Here is a 22,089-nt window from a genome sequence, read left to right on the forward strand (position 1 = left end):
AAATGCTCTATTATTTTTTTAAATTATACTTGAGTCTTTCCTTTCAGATAACCCTTATTCAGTTGATCACCAAATATTCCTGAACCCCCCTCCTAATCCATCTCTCCTGTGTCTTTCTCATTTGTCCTTTTCTTATATCCACATTGCTAGAATTTTAGTTCAAGCCACTAGTGTCCCTTAGGCTAATTATTTCAACTGATTTCTTTGCCTCCCATCTTGCCAGCTGTTTATCCATTTTCCACCATTCACCCAGAACAGTCTTCTTAAATCAAACACCCAATTGTATAACACTGCTGCCTGGAAACCTTTACAATTTTCCATTGTCCTAAAGATGTCCAAATGTCTTTATAGGATCTCCATGGTCGGGCATCTGCAATCTCTCCTGCCTTATCACCCCATGCCCAGTTATTTTGTATGACAGTGATAGGCATAAGCCAGTCTCTTTCTCTGCATGTGAACTTTGCACTTGCATTCCTTCTTGAAACCTCTTAACTTTTCCTTTTTCTTGGTTAGCTCCTATTCATCTTTCAGATCCTGGTTCCCCAGTCTGGGTTACTCATACATCCTTAACCACTTCTTTAGCATTCAGATCATACTTACCACTTCACACTGTTGCAATTGCCCATTTACTTTCTCTTAGGCTCACCAGATTTAATAGATAAAAATACAGGACACCTGGTTAAATTTGAATGTCAGATAAACAGTGAATAATTCTTTAGAATAAGTATGTCCCATGCAAGCCTTTCTTCTATTAGACTGCTCTCACTTGAGGGCAGGGACCATCATTGCTTCCCAATACCTCGCATTTTGCTTAACCCACTGCACACACTTTATTCACTGTTGACTAATTGAGTAAACTACCTAATGAAGTCCAAATATATATTCATTAGTTGTATGTTAGCTGACATGTTCCAGATCTTTCATTTTGATGCTATGTTAACCATGAGACACATTCTTCTAGTTGATTATCTATCTTTCAACTGGGCTCTAAAGCAAGCAGAGAGCTTAGGAATTGACCGCCTTCACCACAATTAGCTTTTACGTAAATGATTCGAAATGCTCATGTTTGGAATTTTCACTGTGTCAGAACGAAGTTAAAATTTCAACCATAGTTTTCAATAAAACAGAAGCAAAAACATAACTTCCACAACTCAACTGCCTTTTCCTTTTTGATCAGTTGAAGGGCTTTTGTTCTTTCTAATACAAGTGTTTTCTGTTCATGCATAGCAAAGACATAATCTAATCTCCAAGGTTTATTTGCCTAAAGAATCACTAGATGTGAAAAGGAGCAAAGGTTTGAATTTTTATTAATTTGAAATGCAAGTTCACCTGAGAATTAATGTGCAGATCTCTCATAGGAACCTTTTCAAAATAAGAGTACAACTAAGGGAAAGTTCATAGATATTTTCCAACCTATGAACTTAAAAGTTTAGTTAACCAAATGAAAGGGTTTCATTGTAAGACTGTGAATGGAATAGAAGCAAACCAGTTTCAAGGTAAATTCTTCATGCTCTGAATCACTGAATGCCTTCTTTCTAGAGAACAATAGAAGCCCTCAGCTATTTTATAAAATTTGAGAAAATACCATGGGGTCTGAGATTGGCTTTATTCTCTGCTGTGATTGGCCAACTCCTCTTTCCTTTAATTGTGCTTGTTCAGTGGTCTAGTTTAGAAAAAAAAATGCTGGACTGCTTTCAAAGTATGGAAAAAACACCTTACTGTATTTTCCAATATACTATTCTCAAGGCTAGTAACCATAGGGATCACACTCTAGAATGTTATGCCAGTGAGATAAAACGAAACCTTCCACACTCATTAAACAAATCTTTTGGTGTTTTTGGTGAACAATAATTACAAGAGCTTTTAGTCATTTTGGTGACTGTGTGACTCACACAAGTCTGAGACAAAAAAAAAAAAAAAAAAAAAAAAACCTACAAGAAAAGGGCACACACCAAATATGCTTCCTAGGGGATTAAACACATTAAAACCAAGAGGCACTCTCATTGTAGAATTTAATTGAACTATTTTTCAGTAGCTGATATTTAGTTTGCTTTATTTATATTTAATGTAGCTGTAAGTAGGAAGACTGTGAATTGGGTCTCTGGGCTAATCATGCTGACATGTTCAGGGATGAAACTCAGGGGTTTTGCATAGCGGAGTTCTGTGATCAGGTCAGCACTGGGTTATTGAGTTTCTAAGGTTGAGGATGGGCTGTGTCAGTTTATACTTTTCCAGATAAGGAAAAGAAAATTGCACCTGGAGGCAACAAGAAGAGTCAAGAGTAATTTGCAGGGAGTGAGCAAAATGAAATCCTGCAGGAGGTCAAGTTTGTTTTCGCCAGGAGGTGTCACTATTGTCAACATACATTACTGGAGATGGAGGAAAGCTAAGAGGCAGTGGCTAGCATCATTGGACAACAGGAGACAATTTTTCTGAATTTCTTCTTCTCCTTTCTTCCTTCCTTCCCTCCCTCCCCTTTTTCCTTCCTTCCTTTGATGCCGCAATTTACGTACTCTATGTTACATGTAACGGGTGTGTTAAAATGCTTTTATTAACATCAGGAGGAAAAATCAGTGGTGGGGAAAGAATGGAGAAGAATTCATGTAGTTTAGAGGCCACCAACTCAGATACATTGTAGCTTTTCCCCCCTCTTAGTCATGACTTAATGGCCTGAACTAATGAAAATTTGAGGCCATCGAGTTGTGAGAACTGACCCCTTTGCGTCTTTCTATTCCTGCACGACTCACTTTCGTGAGTATTTTATAAAATTCCTCTCGTGAGGAATTTATAGAATTCCTCAAGATTATCCATCAGAGATAGTATGGACAGTCTTCTGAGTTCATGCTCTGTGATATTGTTTAGGTTTTTTAAAACAGAGTTGGGGACTTCTGAGTTTTTTTATTTTTGTTCACGCTCCAAAGTCAGAGAATTTGGCTTGACTGGCTCTATGTAATCCAGCTATGCAATCTTGTTTGGCAGCTTATTTACTCTGACAAAAACCTTAGTTTCCTCACATGGAAGCTGACAATAATAATACTACCTACTGTCACTGGAATGCTAGGAGGATTAGGTATGAATAAATGAGATAACATATCAAAGCACCTAACACAATGCATGGCACCTAGTTAGAAGCAGTAAGAGTTAACTTTACTATTATCTGTTAATGTTGGCATCTGGGCAGTAGGGAGGCCCTTGTAGGGTTTGAGAGTCATACTGGCTTTCAAGTTGCCCTAACTTCTCTGTCACCAGTCCCTGGGGGATCTAGAAAAGACTATACGCCCTTACTTTCTTCAAAGTCTCCTATCTGGCACTACTCTCCATTTGAGTTGATAGTTTACAAAATTTATTAATGACACTTCCTTGTTGGAATATGGTGACTGCAATTGCTTTTTCTCTCTCTTCTCTGCAAGCCCAAGTGCTTCCCTTCCTTTATGCTTCAGGTCAACTTCTACCTTTCATGTGTCATCTTCCTCATCTTTTCAGCTCAATTTCTATAGCACTCAGAGTCCATATTCCACAAACTAGATTACTGTCATTACCACTTTTTATTTTTTCGCTAGTAGTGTTAGCTGTGCAAACTCTACTTCTTCAAATAGCTTTTTTGTTTCTTAAGGGTCAGAAGGACATTTGTGTCTTCCTTTTATTCCCTGTAGCACCCAACTTAGTCTTGAACATACAGGAGGGATTGAATACCTGTGTGTGTGTGTGTGTGTGTGTGTGTGTGTGTGTGTGTGTGACTGGTTGACTTATTGAGAGTCCAGAATGTCAGGGAAGCATATTGAAACAAACAAACACGAGCAAGTAATTTTGCAGCTCTAAGTAGGATGAAGGAATTTAATGGGAACTTGGGATTGGAGGTGGAAAAGGAGGACTTTGAGAGAAGTTGGAGGGAGAAGCTCTGGAAGTTTAAATCTGGGAGAAAAACAAGAATTTGGCTAGAGCTACCATTGCTGGATAAAGGCAGGGCTGTTTGAAAGAGACAGTGTGCCCTAAAGGAGGTAGCGCTAGAGTCACGGATTTGAGTCCTGAGTCTATCACCACCTGTGCCCTTGAGAGAACTACACAACCTCTCTGGGCCCATGCTTCTTTGATTTGAAAGTGAGAAGCTTGGATTAGCAACATCTAATGTCCAAAGTCATTCTAAAACTGTATACTTCTGAGATAGGAGAGAAATAGACAATTCTAGACTGTGATTCCTGAGATTCCAGATGTTTCTTTCTTTTCCCCCAAAGTGTAAAAGAAATAGTGTTGGATAAAGAACGAACACTGCTCTGTCATAGACTCACTGTGTACCACTCTTTCATTCACCCAACAAGTGTTAGCGGAACCCTGCCATGTGGCAAGCTCCAGGCTAGTGCTGGTGACCAAATGGTGAATGAAACTGGCATGTCCCCTTCTCTTCAGATTTACAACCTAGTGGGGGAAAATAGGTCCAGAAATGTAAAGCTATGAATTGGATGAGGTCTAGGAAGGACATGTAGATGGTGGGTGAGAGAGCCAATTTGGACTTAATCTGGGAAGGCTCTTTAGTGGAAATAATCTAGGTAGATGGCAGGTAGAGGAAAAGGACATGTGTGAAGATCTCTTGGTGGGAGGGAGAATGGAAAGTTTGGAAAATAGAACAGTGCAGCTGGAGGTGAGAGGACTAAAGAGGATAATTTAGATAATGAAGGAGTGATGGGGTCAGATTATGGGGGACTTGTTAAACACTGTAAGAATACGGGACGCCTGGGTGACTCAGTCAGTTCATGATCTGACTTTGGCTCAGGTCATGATCTCACGGTTTGTGAGTTCAAGCCCCACGTCGGGCTCTATACTGACAGCTCAGAGCCTAGAGCCTGCTTCGGATTCTGTGTCTCCTCTCTCTGTCCCTTCCCTGCTCACACTCTCTCTCTCTCTTCCTCCTCTCCCCCCCCCACCCCAAACATAAATAAATATTTTAAAAAAACCCCAAAGAACATTGTTCTTTATTTTAGGAAATAGAAGGCACCCATGAGAGAGGGGGGGTGATCGGCATTGTGGTAACTGGATTTGAGAGTGGCTGGAGTGGGTGTGGGTCAGATCACTCAGGAGGAATCCAGGCGAGTCATAGCCGTAGATTGGTTTAGGGAGGTAATGCTAGAGACAAACTGATCACAGACTTTCAGGACCTCAGTTTCCTCATCTGCAAAGAGAAAAGCTAAGTTCAACACTAGGATCCTTTCTGGCAATTTCTGTGGTTTGATGGGATGGAAATACTCTGGGGAAGAGTGTGTTGCTGTGTGGCCTCATGACTGGTGTGTAGACATGTATTCTCACATCCCACCTTTTGGGGTGGCCTTTTCCTGGATTTGGGGATTCTCTTAGAACTCCTCAGATGAGACATGCATTACAGCAGAGCTTCAAAACTTACAGGATTTCTGACAACTGTATTTTAAAAATTTTACTGTGAATCAAATTACAGCATGGGATGAGGGATTGTTGAAATTTTCCTCTGATTTAACCCCTCCCTTCTTCTTCTTCTTCTTTTTTTTTAAATCCATATTGGATGGACTAGACACAACAAAACAAACAGCTGCGTCTACTAGTTTTCGTTCTGGCTCCACTGGAAGAAATAATGAGAACACTTTGGAAACATTCCCCCCAGGGACATAAATCCCATGAAAAACTCAAGAATTTTATACCATGACTTAAGGCTTCTTGGTATAACAAGAAGAGGGACAATCTATTGTAAATTTTACAGCCTCTGCCCTGACTATAAAAATATATGCTAAATGCAGACAAATTTTGAAAAATACAGAAAACTGTAAAAGAGAAAATTAAGATTCCTCAAAATCCCGCTACTTGGAGATAAACACTGTTTAACATGTTTATTTATTTTTGATTCATTCTTTCCTATCAATGTACATATGTGAGCATATTTAGACATACAAACACACGCACCCTTCTTTTATTCCTACAGGATGGTGTAATGTTTAGGGGTAGGTGCTCTGCAGTCAGACTGCTTGGATTCAATTTCCAGGCAGCTCTTGGATAAGTTTAACAGTTTCCCTCGTTCCTAAGCCTCAGTTTTCTCACCTGTAAATGGGCACAATAATAACACCAGCCTCTAGGACACTGAAAGAGCTAAAGGAGATAAGGTATGTAAAGTCCTTGCTATGGCTCTGGGAACCAGTACTTCAATTTGCATAAATAGATATAGGTTATTTTTGTTATGCCATTTTGTTATATAGTTTCTGTCATCTTAGATTTTCTTCCCTTGTTTTCTGTCACTTTCAGTCTCTCCTGTGATTTGGAAGTTACACATTCTATTTTTATTTCTAGTGGCTATTTTTGAGTTGCATTTTAAAACTTTGCTCAGTCTATATTTCTCTAAATATTAAAGTCAATCAGTCATATGAGGGCTTTAAGATACAAAACAGATGAACATAAGGGAAGGGAAGCAAAAATAATAGAAAAACAGGGAGGGGGACAAAACAAAAAGGACTCTTAAATATGGAGAACAAACTGAGGGTTACTGGAGGGGTTGTGGGAGGGGGATAGGCTAAATTGGTAAGGGGCATTAAAGAATCTACTCCTGAAATCATTGTTGCTCTATATGCTAGCTAACTTAGATGTAAATTAAAATACATAAGTAATTAAAAAATTTAAAAACATAAAAATAAATAAAAAACAAAGTCAAGAATTAAATGGTATTTTTTGACCTTCCCCCACCATGAAAGAAAGGACCACTGAATCCTTGAGTGGCCCCCCAGGACATCTGGTTCATTACACGGATAGGTTTCCTGATTTTTTCTAGACTATTAACCCCATTGCAAGATGAGGACACCGAGACTTAGGGAGATTAAGTCACTTGCCCAAGGCCATATATTTTAGGGTATGGGGCTAGTTGTCAAACTCAATTCTTTCTGACTCCAAACCTATTAATTCTTGGCTTATGTCAAGAATTACTCTGGTCACTGAGTTTCTGTTTGAACACTCCTGGGAAAAAAAGGATTCATCACTTTCTAAATCAACCTAATCCACCTTGAGTGGTTATAAGTTTTCCTTGTATCCAGCTGGAATTTTGTCCTTCCAGTTTCCTCCCCTAGCATCGACTCCAATTTCCTATTATGCTAATATATTTTGAACAGTCAACCAAACATTCCTTGAATTTTATGTGCTTGGATTCAAAGCAAGTGCTATGTGGGCTTAAGACATGGTCTTTGTCCTTAAGTAGACCTTCGGTGAAGTAAGACCAAAGTATATAAAGTAATTACAGGATAAAATGAAACTGTGAAGAATTAAGTAAAAATATACTGAATGAATTATCAGCTCACGAAAGTTCAACAAAAGGAGAAGAGAGCACAGGGGTACAATTTCCATGGAAAGTTTATCTTTACCTTATCTCTCACTCCATCTGAAATGATATAATTATAATCAAGAATTGGGGATTCAAAGTGCATTATTAGAACTAAATGGTAATGCAATAGCAGAAGAAACTTCTGCAGGGGTCCTTGGATGTTTGATGTAAATGTAAAACAGATTCCACTAAAATAATAAATGTCAAATATAAAATCCATTGTTTCCAATTACTGCCACTTCACAGACTTTAACTACCTAATTTAGCCAAAGCATGAGGGGAAAATATTTTGCACTTGAAAATGTAAATTAAAACATTTTCCAGTGCAGCAACAATGCTGTATTATTGAGCTTGGCAGACCCCTGCTCCATCTCCTATGGTCCATTACCCTGGCCCAGCGCCTTGGAGCTTATCTGGGCTGCAAGACATTCTTTGCTTCAGACTCTGCCTCTTGATAAGGGTTATCACTTTGCTAGATGTAGAGAGCTCATATGTGCCAGCTTAGGGTTTTTACCAGAAATTCATGGCAAGGTAAGGGGCATGCTGATGGGGTTTTTCCAGAGCCTCATTCTTTTCTCTTTTACTGAAAAAATTGGGATATGTCATTTCCATCAAGCCTTTGCAAACCTCTTAGCAGAAAGACACAATGTTTCTGCTTGTTCAGGATCCTTCTTGTACCAAATTTTAGGTTCTTTATGTGGCTTAGCTCAGAGAACAGACAGGTGACCCATGCTTCAGGGAGTTTATTTTAAGGAAATTAGAGCAGGATCAGCTTGAAGACAAGTTATGCTCTGTGTATCTCTCTCTTGGGCTAGGGGGGTCTTTGTGATTCATGGCTTCTGTCTGCACATGCTCTCGGTATTGACTGGCTCCCTATGTTCCCTCATAGTTTCTGCTTTCTTATAATGGCCTGCAGATGGCGTGGACTTGCCTTGGTCTTGGAGTCTACCTGATAATGCTAACCATCACTTACATGGTGCTAACTCTATGTTAGCCATCATTCCAAGTGCTTCCCACATTCATTTACTCTTTGAACTTTACACTAGGGCCACAGTGCAGGTTCTATTATCACTTCCATTTTTACAGATGAAGACACTGAGTTCAGAGAGATAACGTACCTTGGCCAAGATCACACAGAACTGACAACTGGTACAAGGATCCAGGCTGACTAGATCCAATCTTCATTCCCTACTGTAATATGCCTACTAATGGTATTCTTTCAGTTTTAACTCCCATTCCTTCATTTTCTCAGTATTTCTAAATACACATTCTGCTATAGACTGAATATTCCTGTCCCCCCCAAATTCATATTCTGAAATCTTACCACCCCAGGGTGATGGTGTTATGAGGTGAAGCCTTTGGGAGGTGATTAGGTCATGAAGGTAGAGATCTCATGATGGGATTAACACCCTTATTAGAGACCCCAGATAAATTTTTCCTCTTACACCATGTGAGGTTATAGTGAGAAGACAGTTGTCAATGAGGAAATGGGTCCTCACCAGAATCTGAGCAGTACCATGACCTTGGACTTCCCAGTCTCTGGAATTGTGAGAAATAAATGTGTGTGGTTTTTTTTTTTTTAATAGCCACTAAATCTATGCTATTTTGTTACAGCAGTCTGAACAGACTGAGACAAATTCCCAAGGGAAAGAATCTAATTGGTCAGTTCTTCATTCTGTGCCTGGTTGCATCATAATTTTCTGTCTCTGGTCCAATGAACGATATACATCTCACTAGGGCTAGGGGGATCATGTATCTTACAATGTGGTCACATTGGGTTTCCTGGTCAAAGGGGTTCGAGAGAGGGCATCATTGCCCAGATCAGGCGTGGAAGGGTAGGTCCTGTTAACTGAACTTTTATACCCATGAACACTATTTTTGACATGTAGGGTTAAAATATTTACATATATCCACAGGCTTCCCTCTTAGAGTCACTGAGTCTGCTAACTTGGAGATCTGTCTGTCCAAATTTTGAAGTGTTCATCCACATTATTGTTATCTGGTTGAGATGAAGGCATATTGCAGCATGCCAGAAAGCATGCTACCTGCTGGTTTAATTTGCTCCCTGTGGAGCCTACTGCATTAGCACATCAAACACTACCTGCTCATAGGTGATGTGTAGGGTACAGAACAGCAATGAGAGTGTCTCTGCCATAAGGAATTTATAATCTTGAGGAGAAAAGTCTTGTGCACTGGCACACAGAACAAAACAAAGCCCTGTTGATGAAAGAAAAATTCCACCAATATTTACCAAGTACCATGTTGGGTGTTTTCACAGATGGTACCTTACTTGGTTTTCACCATCACTCTACGTGATATGTGACTTATGCCCATTTTTCAGATGAAGAAACCATGCGATGGTGATGTCGACTGTCCCAAGACACAGATGGCATGCAATAGGCATGGTCTTCAACTACGGATTGCCCTGACCATTGCAAAATGCTCAACATTTTTGTTCTGAGTGGCCCACTTCTAACTGGAATAAGTCACATGGGTTTTCAATTTATGTAACTGGCTCTGAGAACCTTCCGAAGATGGAACTGGTTTAGCAATATTTATTTCTGAGGACAATGAAAAGCAGAGATTTTGCTATGACAAAATTCTGAAAACCTTTGCCTTGGGTCTTGCTTTGCTTCCTAGACAAATGCAGCAGTACTGGGCTGGAATTCTGTTCTCCCAGCTGGAGCCCAGGGGAGTGATGAGGTGAGGTCTAGCTAGATACAGAATCTACAGGAGAATGAATCTTGAGCTGAGCCCGCCTTGCTCTCCCTCTCTTTAGCTTAGGTGCTAAACATGAACTTGAGTAAGTCTTGGGCTTGTATGATCCTTTCTCTGGTATCCTTTCTCCAAGTGATTAAGAGCTTGGACTTTGGTGAGAGACAGACCTAGGTGTGGTCTTAACTTTGGCATTTATCACCTGTGTGACATGAGGCAAATTAAGTGCTATCCAGGAACCTCATGTGCCTAACATGTGCTTGCTAGACTATATCTATTATCATTAATTTCCTCGTTCTCATCATCTAGGCCCTAGTTTCTAGGAAAAGCATTTTTTAAAGTATTTTGTAATGCTGGGCTTCTTTGGGATACTTTTTTCTTTTTTTTTCTCCATTTCCGTCTTTGAAAATGTTTATTTATTTATTTTGAGAGAGAGAGAACATGAGTGGAAGAGAGGCAGAGAGAGAGGGAGAAAGAGTATCCCAAGTAGGCTCTACACTGTTAGCACAGAGCCCAATGATGAGCTCAATCTCATGAACTGTGAGATCATGACCTGAGCCAAAATCAAGAGTCAGACACTTAACCAACTGAGCCACCCAGGTGCCCCCAAGATTTATTTCTCTTTGGAAATTTGGCTCATGTGATTTCCTGGCAGGGGAGAAGCTTGTCCTTATGGCCAGGTGATAAAGAGACATGTGAAAACAATGATGTCAAGTGTCACCAGAGGATTAGAATTAGTTGCCCATGGACGTGTCCTCATGCTCCTATGCAAACATACAATGAGTAGTGAGTAGGCCTCTTGTTCTCCTCCAAGGAAAACTGTACTTATCCCATTCTGCTTCTAAGAAATGTCCCCCCTGCCCCATCCTAATCATGTGGTTTGGATAGAAATGGACAAATTCTTTTTTTTTTTTATGTTTATTTTTGAAAGAGAGAGAGAGAGAGAGAGGCAGAGAGAGAGGGGGACAGGGGGACAGAGGATCCAAAGTGGGTTCTGTGATGACAGCAGAGAGCCCGATGTGGGGCTTGAACCCATGAACCATGAGATCATGACCTGGGCCAAAGTCAGACATTCAACTGACTGAGCCAACCAGGTGCCCTGGAAATGGCCATATTCTTATGGATCTCATCAACTTGGCCTCTATTCTTTGATTTAGGATAAACATATGATTTGTGCTTGGCCATTTGGAGCACTTTCCAGCTTTTAGAACTTGGGATGAGAGAAAGTGAGATGTACTGCCTGATCATGTTGGTGGTCATGTTTTCTGTTACATCAAAGAAGACTGTAGGAGAGAATGAAAAATATGTGCAGAGAGAAGCAGAGATGAGAGATAAGAAAAAGTGTTTTGGCATCTTTTGGGGCCCTGGTTCCATTGTCCTTTAAACCACATGCCCTCAAACCTTCCTGTAGGAACATAGGTTAAAAGTTTACACTGTTTAAAACTAGTTGAAATTAAGGTTCTGTCACTTGCAGCCTTTATTGTTAACTATTGCCGAATGATAGAGTACTACAAAAATTGGTGACTGAAGACAACAATGCTCATTTATTATCTTATTATCCAGTTTCTGTGGGTCAGGAATTCAGGAGAAGCTTTTCTGGGTGATTTTGACTTGGGATTGATTTGTTCATTCAGATGTTGGTGGGCACTACAGTCACCTGAAGCCTGGAATGGGGCTGGAGGATCTGTGTCACATGGTGGTACATTGGTACTGGTTGTTGGTGGGAGGTTTCACTTACTCTTCACACAGACCTCTCCACAGAGCTGCTTGTGCCCATATGACATGACAGATGGCTTCCCCAAGAACAAGTAATCCAGGAGGCCAAGGTGGGAGAAGCAAATGTCTGTTATGACCTAGCCTTGGAAGTCACACATTGTCACTTCTCCAGTATTGTATTGTTCATATAGGTTAGCTCTGATTCAGTATGGGAGGGGACTATACAAGGACATGAATACTAAGAGGTGAAGATTATTGGAGGCTGTCTTGGAGGCTGGTTACGATGGAACCAAAAGAGTCCTGACTGGTACATTGTGGTGACAGATGTCTCTACCTGAAGGATAGATTTTATACCATATAGGTATTCTGATCACTATGATAATCAATATTTGTTCATTAGGTAATTGCCATTATTTATCACCTATCATCTCTTTGGAGGTTAAATTCATATAATATAATTCTCTCTTTTCACCTCATATATAATATGCAAACGATTCATGAATAGAGTTCCATTTTTGTCCAAATAGATTTTTCATTGGTTAAGTTCCTCGGTTGTGCATAGGCATGGAGGTGTGAGATGATGACATGAAGAAGTTAAGAACAAATTGCTAACCTCCAAGTTCTGCCATTTTCCCAGTTCAGAGGTCGTAGAATTAGGGTAAGAGGAATGGGTTTAAAACATCTGGTTTCTAGTTCTGAATTTGCCACATACTAACTGTGTGACCTTAGTCCCTTAAGCTCAATGAGTCTCTTTCCTCATGTTTAAAAAAGGGATCAATATTTTTATCTTACAGTGGACTTAGGAGGATTCTGTGATTTGGTGCTTTATAAACTATGAGATGCTACTTGTTGCTGCAGAAAGGTACCGTGGTATTGGCTTGGGAATCAGAAATCAGACTTGGGTCCAGTTTAGCCACTTGTGGGCCACATAATTTTATGAGGAATTATTTATCCCCCCTGAGTTTGGATCTCCTCCTCTGTAACACCAATTTAATAATAATAATCATAGTTTCATGCAGATATGGAGTTCAGATGAAATGCTGTCTGTAAAAGTTTGGAACACAGCTTTGCTATGACAATGTCTATTAGAGAAGGGTTGGAACCAAATTTACTGTATCTTTTATATCAAAGTAAACATGACCAAGTAATTTTACTTAATGAATCAACATGTATTGAAGATAAGTATATGGCAGATGTGAGCTAAGTGCTATGGATACAACAACAAACAGGACAGACGCTATTATCCCTGTCTTCTCAGAGCTTAGAGTTGATGAAGGAATGATAAACAGGCCAGATATTACAAAGCCCTGTGATAAATGGTATGGATGGGCATGTGGGTGCTATGGGAGCATGTAGGAGTGTTGCCTCACACAGGCTTGCAGGGTCATGGAAGGCTTTCATGAAGAAATAAGGTCTAAAGTAAGATCTGAAAGTTGAGTTGGAATTAGGTTAAAGGAAGTGGGTGAGAGTTAAAGGGAGGAGCATCCCAGATGGAGGAAAGAGCCTACCCAAAGAATGAGAGGTAAGAGAACACAGGATGGTCAAAAATTATTCACTGTGGCCGGAGCCATGAGACAGAGGCGGAGCCCTTTGTGAACTAGGGTTGAAGAGATGCCCGATCTTAGAGAACTCTCTGGTAGGCATGCTAAAGCTTTGTCCTGGATTTTGTCTTGAGGGCAATGAGGATTCCCTGGAGGAGTTCAAAGCAAGAAAGAGACATATTAGATTTGCATTTTAGGAAACTCACCCACTCCATATTTTTCAAAGAGGCTGCTAGTGGCATTTTGAGTGGAACAATTCTCTACTATGGAGATCATTCCAGCTGTGGTTGCAGATTACTGGCTTCCCAAAGATACCCATGTGCTAATTCCCAGAACCTATGAACAGGTTATATTACATGGCAAAAGGGACTTTGTAGATAGTATTAAAGTTATGGGTTTTAAAATAAGGAGGCTATCCTGGGTTACCTAGATTGGGCAGGCCCCATCTAATCACATGGGCCCTTAGAAGGGAAGAGGAAGACAGAAGAATCAGGGAAAGATGTGGTAGGAGACGCGAGGCATGAAAAGTATTCAATCCACCATTACTTTCTTTGAAGATGAAGGGAGAAATGAACCAAGAAGTATGGGAGGCCCTAAAAGCTTGAATGATCTCTGCTGATAGCCAGCAAGGAAACTGCCACTTCAGTTCTACAATCCCACGGAACTGAATTCTGCCAACAACTTTACTGAGCTTGGAAGAGGAGCTCGCTTCCATTAAGGAGTGCAGCCCTTCCGAAACCTTGATTTGAGCCCAGTTAGACCTCTGTCAGACTTCTGACCTACATAACTTTTGCAGTAATAAATGGATGTTGCTTTAAGCTGCTAAATCTGTGGTACTTCACTACCCGAGCAGTAGGAAATGAGAACACTAGATAATGCAGCCTCCCTGGCTCCTATTCCTTTAATGACAGCATGGCCCCCCACCCCCTGCCCCCAGTTATGTGACAATCCCAATGGCTCTCACACATTTCCAAACGTCTGCTGCTGCTGGGGGCAAGGGTGGGGGTAGAGCAGTTTGCCCCTGGTTGAGAATCACTGCACTGGAGAACTGTGGATAGGAAGAAGGCTGTGTGGAAGGCAGAGGAACCAGTTAAGAGGTTGTTGTGAAATTTAAGCTGAGCAATGAAATGGCCTGAAGGAACATAGTGGGAACATTCATGGGAATAGGGAAGGGGATGACTTTAAGAGATAATTAGGAAGCAGAACCAACAGTGGTGGTTTGATTAGCATTGCGGGTGAGCGATCTCCTCTGTCCCCAGCCTCCCCCCCCCCACCACCCTTCCACCCCCACCAGCACCACACACATCTAAAAGCAAAGAGCATTTTTGTAGAAACCTGACTTCCCCTCCAGTGAGCAAGAGGACACACTCTTGGAGCCATCAGCAATTTGTACCAGGATCAGCCAAGGAAGGGAAATGACAGCAGAGCTATTGCAAACCCAAAAGGCCCCTTATGGCCAGAGGCACCCAGTTGGTGAAGCCCAGTAATTGCTTGAACACTTTTCAGCTACTCCATGCTGCAATTGACGACAGGAAATGAGGAGAGATTTTATACTTCCCAACAGAAGCAAGTCGGGCGATCCAAATGGCTGGAATGTAGTTCGAACCAGGGTGTTTGGCTGAGCTGACCAAACCCCTGTGTGCAGTTTGAAAGCATTTTGCCCTGGAGGTTTTTATTTATACTTTGTCCATAAGAACCTGTGCCCCTTACTTACAGCCATGGACCCAAGTGCTTGTAGTAAATCCCTTCTGTGTGAAATACTTGGTGCGGTTTCTGCCTTCCTGACTGGACCCTGAGGCAGGGCACATACCACACCACACACACAAGCCTATTTCAACAGTGAGTTTGTTCTCACTCTGAGATGTCACAGCCCACTGGCTTCCCAGCCCTCCTCTGGTTTGTGCTGAGTTCCCCAGCCTAGTGACTGGGAGGGCCAACACTGCATCATTGACCCCTAATCCTGGGAAGATGAACACAACAGAGCATGTAACCAGTTACCCAAAACAAATGCAAGTGTCATAGGAACCTTTTAAAGTTGGTTCTCAGTGGGAAACGAAAATTCTCCCTGCGTTTGCATTTTCCTTACGTTCTTGAAAACAGCCACGGTGACATGAATGAAACATCAAGTCAAAAAATAATGATTCAACATAATTCATAGGTCATAGCAGAGAAGCTGAGTTTTTTTGTGCTCTTTTATGCATAGGGATTGATGAATCCCGCAGGTATTCCTGACGTCGGCACTTTAGGTAAAGTGTTCAGCCTGTAATATTAAGACTAATTGGCCAATATGTAATTCACACATGAAGGTTTTGCCTTTCAAAGTCCAATGAAAGTTGACCACACACTCTTATCCCCAGTGGAACTGAAGTGGGTCATGTCACGGGGTAGTTCGGCTCTGTGTCTGCTTAAGCAAAGCATTTCCCCCTTTCTGCCTCTTGATGAAAGTCCATTTAAGTGGAATCAGTTCTGTTTCTTAAAGACAAAGTTATCTCATTTTCAAATAATAATAACAATGTTAAGTTTCAGCCCCAAAGCAGGAAAACCCAGGGCTGATGCTTCTCATTGCTCTACACTTACCTTGCTTCTGAGTCATTTTCAGTTCCAAGAGATCCTCTTTGTTCTCTGCCCAGGCACTGAGAAAAAGCCAAGGACAGAAAGCAGGCCTCGCTGTCAAACGTTTTCGGTGTCATTTTCCTAATGCTGACTACGTATCAGTATGTGTGATTTTATAATTATAGCTGTTTATTTGATTTGGATAGGCAAATTGGCTTGGGAGTGAAAGGGATGTTTTATGTCAAGATGCTCTAACTTTGGTTGGCAATTATCTTCTGAATATTTAGGGATGGTGACAGCCGTCTCTCCATTCTTGAATATATTTCTGGCATTGTCGGGGCTTCAGTCCCAGGAAGGGAGGAAGAAGGCTCCTATACAAGAGGAGATAGCTAATAAAACTATAGTGGTGGGATTTTTTTTCTATAAAAGAAAATCCATAAGTGACAAAATATCTCACCAAGTCATTTTTCCTCCCCAGTGTCTTGGCATTGTGCGCGTGCTTGGCACATGCACAAATTAAGTTTACAGATTCTGTAAAGCAATTCATCCTGCTCTGAATCTAATGCCAGTAATTTTTCAAGGAAGTCAGCAAAATGTAGCCCAAGAAGGAAAACACTGCCATTATTTTTTCAGAACTCTATTGTTTTTATTCAATCTGCTACTGAACTATGACTAAATCATTTACTCTTCATATTTAATTTTTAATTTTGCGATATTCTCACCCCAAATGAGGTCAAGTCCTAAATCCTTGTATCCTAACATCCCAGCTGTACAGTCATATAAGAGGTTTGTTTCAGTAAAAATGATTACTGGTGTCTATAATAGAATTGTAATAACTCAATACTGTTTTATAAATTTTTGATTCACTCTGCATTTTTTATTTGACAGCTTGCCAAGTTCCAGTTTTTATCTGATCATCTTTGCATCAATAATACATGAAGCTGAGATCTTCTGAAAAGAGGATACTGTTCTCCCCCCTCACTGAATGCTTTGCTTTTGCCAGCACCAACATTGATTTGGATTTAATAATCTGTAGTCCTTTTGGTTTGATCACACTTCTCAGGAAACCCCAAAAAGAGCCATGGCCACATATCCACCAACATGGAATCAATTGCTCCTTCTTAATAAATGCAATCATTGAACACCTGATCCATACGTTGCTTGTTACGTGTAATTGATTAAAGTTTCGACATAGTTAAGATTTGAGTGGCCCCAGGTTTTCCATATTCAGATCCTCTCAACCAAAAAAATGACAATCAACAAAACCTATGCCGTAGAAGGATGATGTTTCTGATTGTAATTCCTTGTCACCTCCATCATCGCACATTTCGTCACACTCTGCTCTTAAACGATGGTAGCAGTTCTGCTGCTCTCAGGCTTCTCTCGCTCCAGCTGTTCACGTTAAAGACCACTGTGTGAGTAACAGGTCTACCCATCACCCACCTCCAAGATTGTTATAAATAATCAGTATCAGGAAAAGGAACTGACTAGGACTGAGAGCACCACATCTTCATCTATTGTCTTATTTTCCACCTCTAAGGAATGCAGCCAAGGGCCTTTTACAATTCATCATTCCCATCTCAAATAAACAATGAAATGCTGGTGAGTAAGAGAATTGCTCACCCAATGGTTGTCAAGTGATTAAATCAGAATCTCTGGGGGGGTGCATTGTGGGCATTTGGTATTTTTAAAAGCTCCTCGGGTCATTTCGATGCGTAGCCAAGGTCGAGGCTCAGTGTGCCCCAACCTGAAACCTTGCCACTCTGTGTAGCTGGGTGCCAGCCTCATGGGCTTGTTAGAAATTCAGAAATGTACTGAATCAGCTAGATCTGTTGCACCCGGTCTACTGAACAGAATCTGTGTATTAGCAAAATCTTCAGGTGATTTGCAGGCACGCTGAAGTTGGAGAAAAACTGACCTAAACTGCTATTGTTTTAAGAGACATCCCTAAATTAGGTAAGCCGATTGCTGAACAGATTGGCCTCTCTCGGTGTCTCTGGAGGAAGTGGGGTGTAACCGTGGGGTCTATTGTCAGGCAGTTCTGGGTTTGTACCCTGGTTATGTCAGTCAGTAGCTGTGTGACTTCGGGAAAGTCTCTCTAAGCTTAAGTGTGCTCACCTGTGTAATGATACTAATAATAGTACCCACCTCTCTCGGGTTATCGGGAAAATGAATTGACAGATTTCATGGAAAGTGCTTGAGACAATGCCAGGTGCACTGTAAACAAGCAATATTTTTTAGCAGTTAATACTAACATTGATAAAGTTATACTCTTCAGAGACTCTGCAATTTCTCAGATGTTTAAACGCAGATAATAATTCTTGTTTATTTATCTGTTCACCCTCAAAGCCAAGTGAGGCTTTTATGAAGGTCAGCCCTAATGTCCACCCTTGCATTTTCAGCTCACTCTTGATCCCATTCATCATTTACAGGAGGGACAACAAGAAGGTTAATGGATGCCTAGAACAACAGTGCAGTGGTGAGCTCAACCAGAATGCCTTTCCTAATGCCTGAGTCCGGGTGACTTCAGCTGAATTTTCTTTGGAAGCCATTGCCATTGTATGTAAAAGGACTCACAAAGCAGGCTTCCATGTGGGGCTAACTCTGTTCACCTACATTTGGCCTGATTTAGAAAGCTTTCTTGGCTTTTTCCCATCCAATCCAAACAGGGATGGGAGATTTTATTAAAATGACTTGGGCCCAGCCTGCTCTGTGTTCTGAACCATTGAAGAGGGCCAAAAATGTCCCCTGGTGTCCATAGAAACATTGTTCTTATTTTTCAAAATTAATCCTGCCGAATTTGCGAGGCTGCCTCACCTCCATCAGAGCTGCAGACGGCCAGGACAAAGAGCTGTTTTGATGTTCCCAGCTGGGAACCCTGCCCTCAGCAAATACAGTTGATATAAATAAATGGTCTCTTGCCTGCCTACATTCATGCCCATCTGTTTGGAGGGCGTGGTGCCCAATCAAAAGTTGCCTAGACGCTCACCACGGGCACCGGTGCCAAGGAAGGACGATTTCATGGCAGCCTGCCTAATGCTGTGAGTGCCATCTTTCCAGTAGTGGGTTCTCATGCTGGACCAGAATGGGAGCACTGGCACCGCATGTTTCCTTACTGTTGATCGCACCTGTTGACAAGGTGGTGCCAAACTAAAAAAAGAGGGAGAGAAAGAAAACTGCTGTGTAGAAACATCGTTGGGCTCCCAGGGCCTGGCACATCCACTAAGACAGATTCTAATTAAGTAGAGAAAGTCTCTGCCCATGGATGTTCTGATGAGGCACGAGATTGGCAAGTCAAACTTTACTTGGCTCTATCACAGGGGCAGAGGGCTAGCTGCTCCCAGCTGGCAGTCTGCCCCTGTCTAATAGAGGAAATATGATAGAATACTGGTCTTTGTGATGACATCAGGAGCCAGACAAACCGGGGGAATGAATCATGCTGAGCCCAGCCCACCATCCCCTTGCTCCCAATTTTCACCCACCCACAGGCAATGATAGACCTGATGAACACAACTTACACACCGTAAAAACCTAGGAGCTGATTTTATTTTGCGTTGGCTGAGCTTGAGAAAGGAAACGAAGCCAGTCAGGAGAATGCAGGATGTGGGGACATTTTCATGCTGATAAAGGTAAATAAATTCCCTCAGAGTTTGTTAAGCGCGATTGCTAATAAATGCACGTACTCAGGTCAACAGGGGACCACAAAGGGGACCAGGAGAGAATCCTCACAGCAAAAGTTAGGAAATTACTAATCCCGGCATTCTCTGTGGACCTCTAAAGGGCTAAAAACAGTGGTTCTCAGCCACAGAATATTGTGGAGATGCGGAGTGAGTAATCTTTATTGATGAGAAATTCAGGCACACTACCTTGTCCTGTGGAAGAAAAATAGGTCGAGAAACTGCTGGCTGAGAGAATCAAAGCAACATGCCTTATTTACACTTAAAAGGGCATTTGTTAGTTCAATATTTGGTTTTGATCCGAAATTTGCATCGTCTTATTTAAACAGGAAGTCTATCAGTTAGACTTGTGGATAAATCTTGAGGTAAGTTGACAACAGTCCTCCAAGATGTCCATGTGCTAATCCCCAGAACCTGGAAATATGTTACCCGATGGGACAAAAAGGACCTAGCAGGTGTGATTAATTTAAATATCTTGAAATGTGGGAGATTATTTTGGATTATCTGAATGGGTCTGATGTAATCACAAGGGTCCTTATTAGAGCAGAAGGCAGTGTGAAGAGGGCAGCAGAGACTGGGTGATGTGTTTTGAAGATGAAAGAAGGGGCCCAAAGCCAAGGAATACACACAGCCATCAGATGCTGAAAAAGGCAGGGAAACCAGTTCTCTCCTCAGAAATTCCAGAAGGAACCAGCTTTGTATATACCTCTATTTTAGCCCAGTAAGACTGATTTTGGAGTGCTTACAATTCCTTCAGAATTGTAAGAGAATAAATGTGTTTTGTTTTAAGCCAATAAGTTGTGTAACTTGTTACAGCAGCATTAGGAAACTAATGCAATCCTTAGCTCTGTGTAGCCGACTCAGGGTGGCCCAAACTGGAGGGCCCCAGGCAACACAGCTTGGAGTAACACAGTCTTATCAGCTGCTCTGATAGAACCGACTAATTCAGTTCATTGTTTTTCTCCCCAACTCACTGGCCTTTTCTTCCCCCATCATGAATACAAAAGACTGCAATCAAATCCAATGTTTTTGTTTATCCTTATTGGCATTGCACAAGCCTAAGGTTAAAAGAAACAGTTCTCCATCAGGTCTTGGGTCCCACCCTTAAATTCACAACATTTGGCCTACCAGGCGAGAATATCACTCACATTAACAGCACAGGCAATGCCAGCTCTAATCGGAAGCATTCAGATCCCAAAGGCTGGGAACAGTTTTAGAGCCTCAGTTTAGATTTATGTTTGACTAATGTTGTATCCCTACTATGTGCCAGGTATGAACCATTGTATGTTGACATTTGGAATAGATCCCCAAGCAACACGATGGGTTAACTTTGCAATTACTGGATATACATGCAGTGTGAAATAGCCATTATTATTAGAAGTTAATAGGTGACTTATTCCTCTCAGCAACTGACCTAACACTGTAGGGCGCCTGCTGTCACTGAATGTTAGCAGCAGGTGCCTGTCCATATACCGGTCCATCATTCCATCTCAGTGTAGCAGTGTGTCAAACACAGGGAGTTGGGACATTGAGGCTTTTCTTTCCAGGAAGCAACTTTATTCGTGCCAGCACGGGCTCAGTGGGCTAAGACCCCAAAAGGCTGAGCCCCGAGCATAGCGGGGGGGGGGGGGGCTACCTTTTGTACAATTTTGCTCCTTTGTCTCCCATATATGGTAACATACATCTGAATGAGTGGTCTGTGTTGCAGAGTTGTGAGGAAGGTCGCGCACTTGCACATAGCCAGGTTGCCTTTCCTTGTCTTGAGGTTTTTACCACATTCCTTGGGGAGAAGCTCTACCACATTCCCCCCTTTGATGCTTGGACCCCCTATTTTGGGTCAAAGAGCATCATCTTGGTTTAGAGGTTTATACTTCCATAACATCATCACATGTGTGGCCGATTCCCTTTTGACTATCGCCTCAGTGAGGTTGGAGACAGACTGTATAAGCCAGGGACCTAAGCATGGTAGGATTAAGCAAGCTCCCAAAATCAAGAGGATAATACTTAGGTGGGTTTTGAATCCCCAAAGAGTTGAAAACCCTCCTGCAAATAACTCCCCAGGGTCTCAACCTTTCCGGGTCTGGACTGGCACAAGCAACATTTCTCGTTCGATCTATGATCTCCTTTATGACTTTTCCTTCATCATCTATCTGTAGGCAGCAGTTGCTCAGGTTAAACTTCCCACAAACTCCTCCCCCAGAAGGAAGCAAGTAATCTAAGGCCAAGCGATTTTGATAGATAGCATCGTGCATTTTGGTTTGCTGCTTGGCTAGTAAGTTAAGAGCTCTAGCACTTTCATTGGTTATAACTTCTACAACTGCTTACAGTCTGATTATGTGGTTTACATGTAAATGGGATTGCAGTAGCAATCCTACCCCATCCTCTAACCTCTCCTAACCCATCCTCTGCTAGGTGGCAGGGCCATAATATTGGATTATACACTTGGGAGGCCATTTATCATCTTTCCAATTGCCAATTTGTAGGGCACATCATTTCCTTTGAGTCTCCCTGTCCCCATACACTTGGACTCCCAAATCCTCCCCTCTGGCGAGGGGGAGCAGGAAGA

At 41.6% G+C, this 22,089-nt stretch overlaps 1 long non-coding RNA gene across 1 annotated transcript in view; it reads left to right on the top strand.

Moving 5' to 3' along the window:
• LOC109265272 (uncharacterized) overlaps positions 1-16,995 on the top strand; it is a 40,681-nt gene extending 23,686 nt beyond the window's left edge. Inside the window, exon 3 of the long non-coding RNA XR_002079088.2 lies at positions 16,735-16,995. This is a non-coding gene — a long non-coding RNA (uncharacterized LOC109265272). The remainder of the gene's footprint in view (positions 1-16,734) is intronic.
• The last annotated feature ends 5,094 nt before the right edge of the window (positions 16,996-22,089 follow it).

Source organism: Panthera pardus, unplaced genomic scaffold (assembly GCF_024362965.1).
Source record: "Panthera pardus isolate Hobbes unplaced genomic scaffold, ASM2436296v1 HiC_scaffold_6, whole genome shotgun sequence".
Taxonomy (NCBI): Eukaryota; Metazoa; Chordata; class Mammalia; order Carnivora; family Felidae; genus Panthera; species Panthera pardus.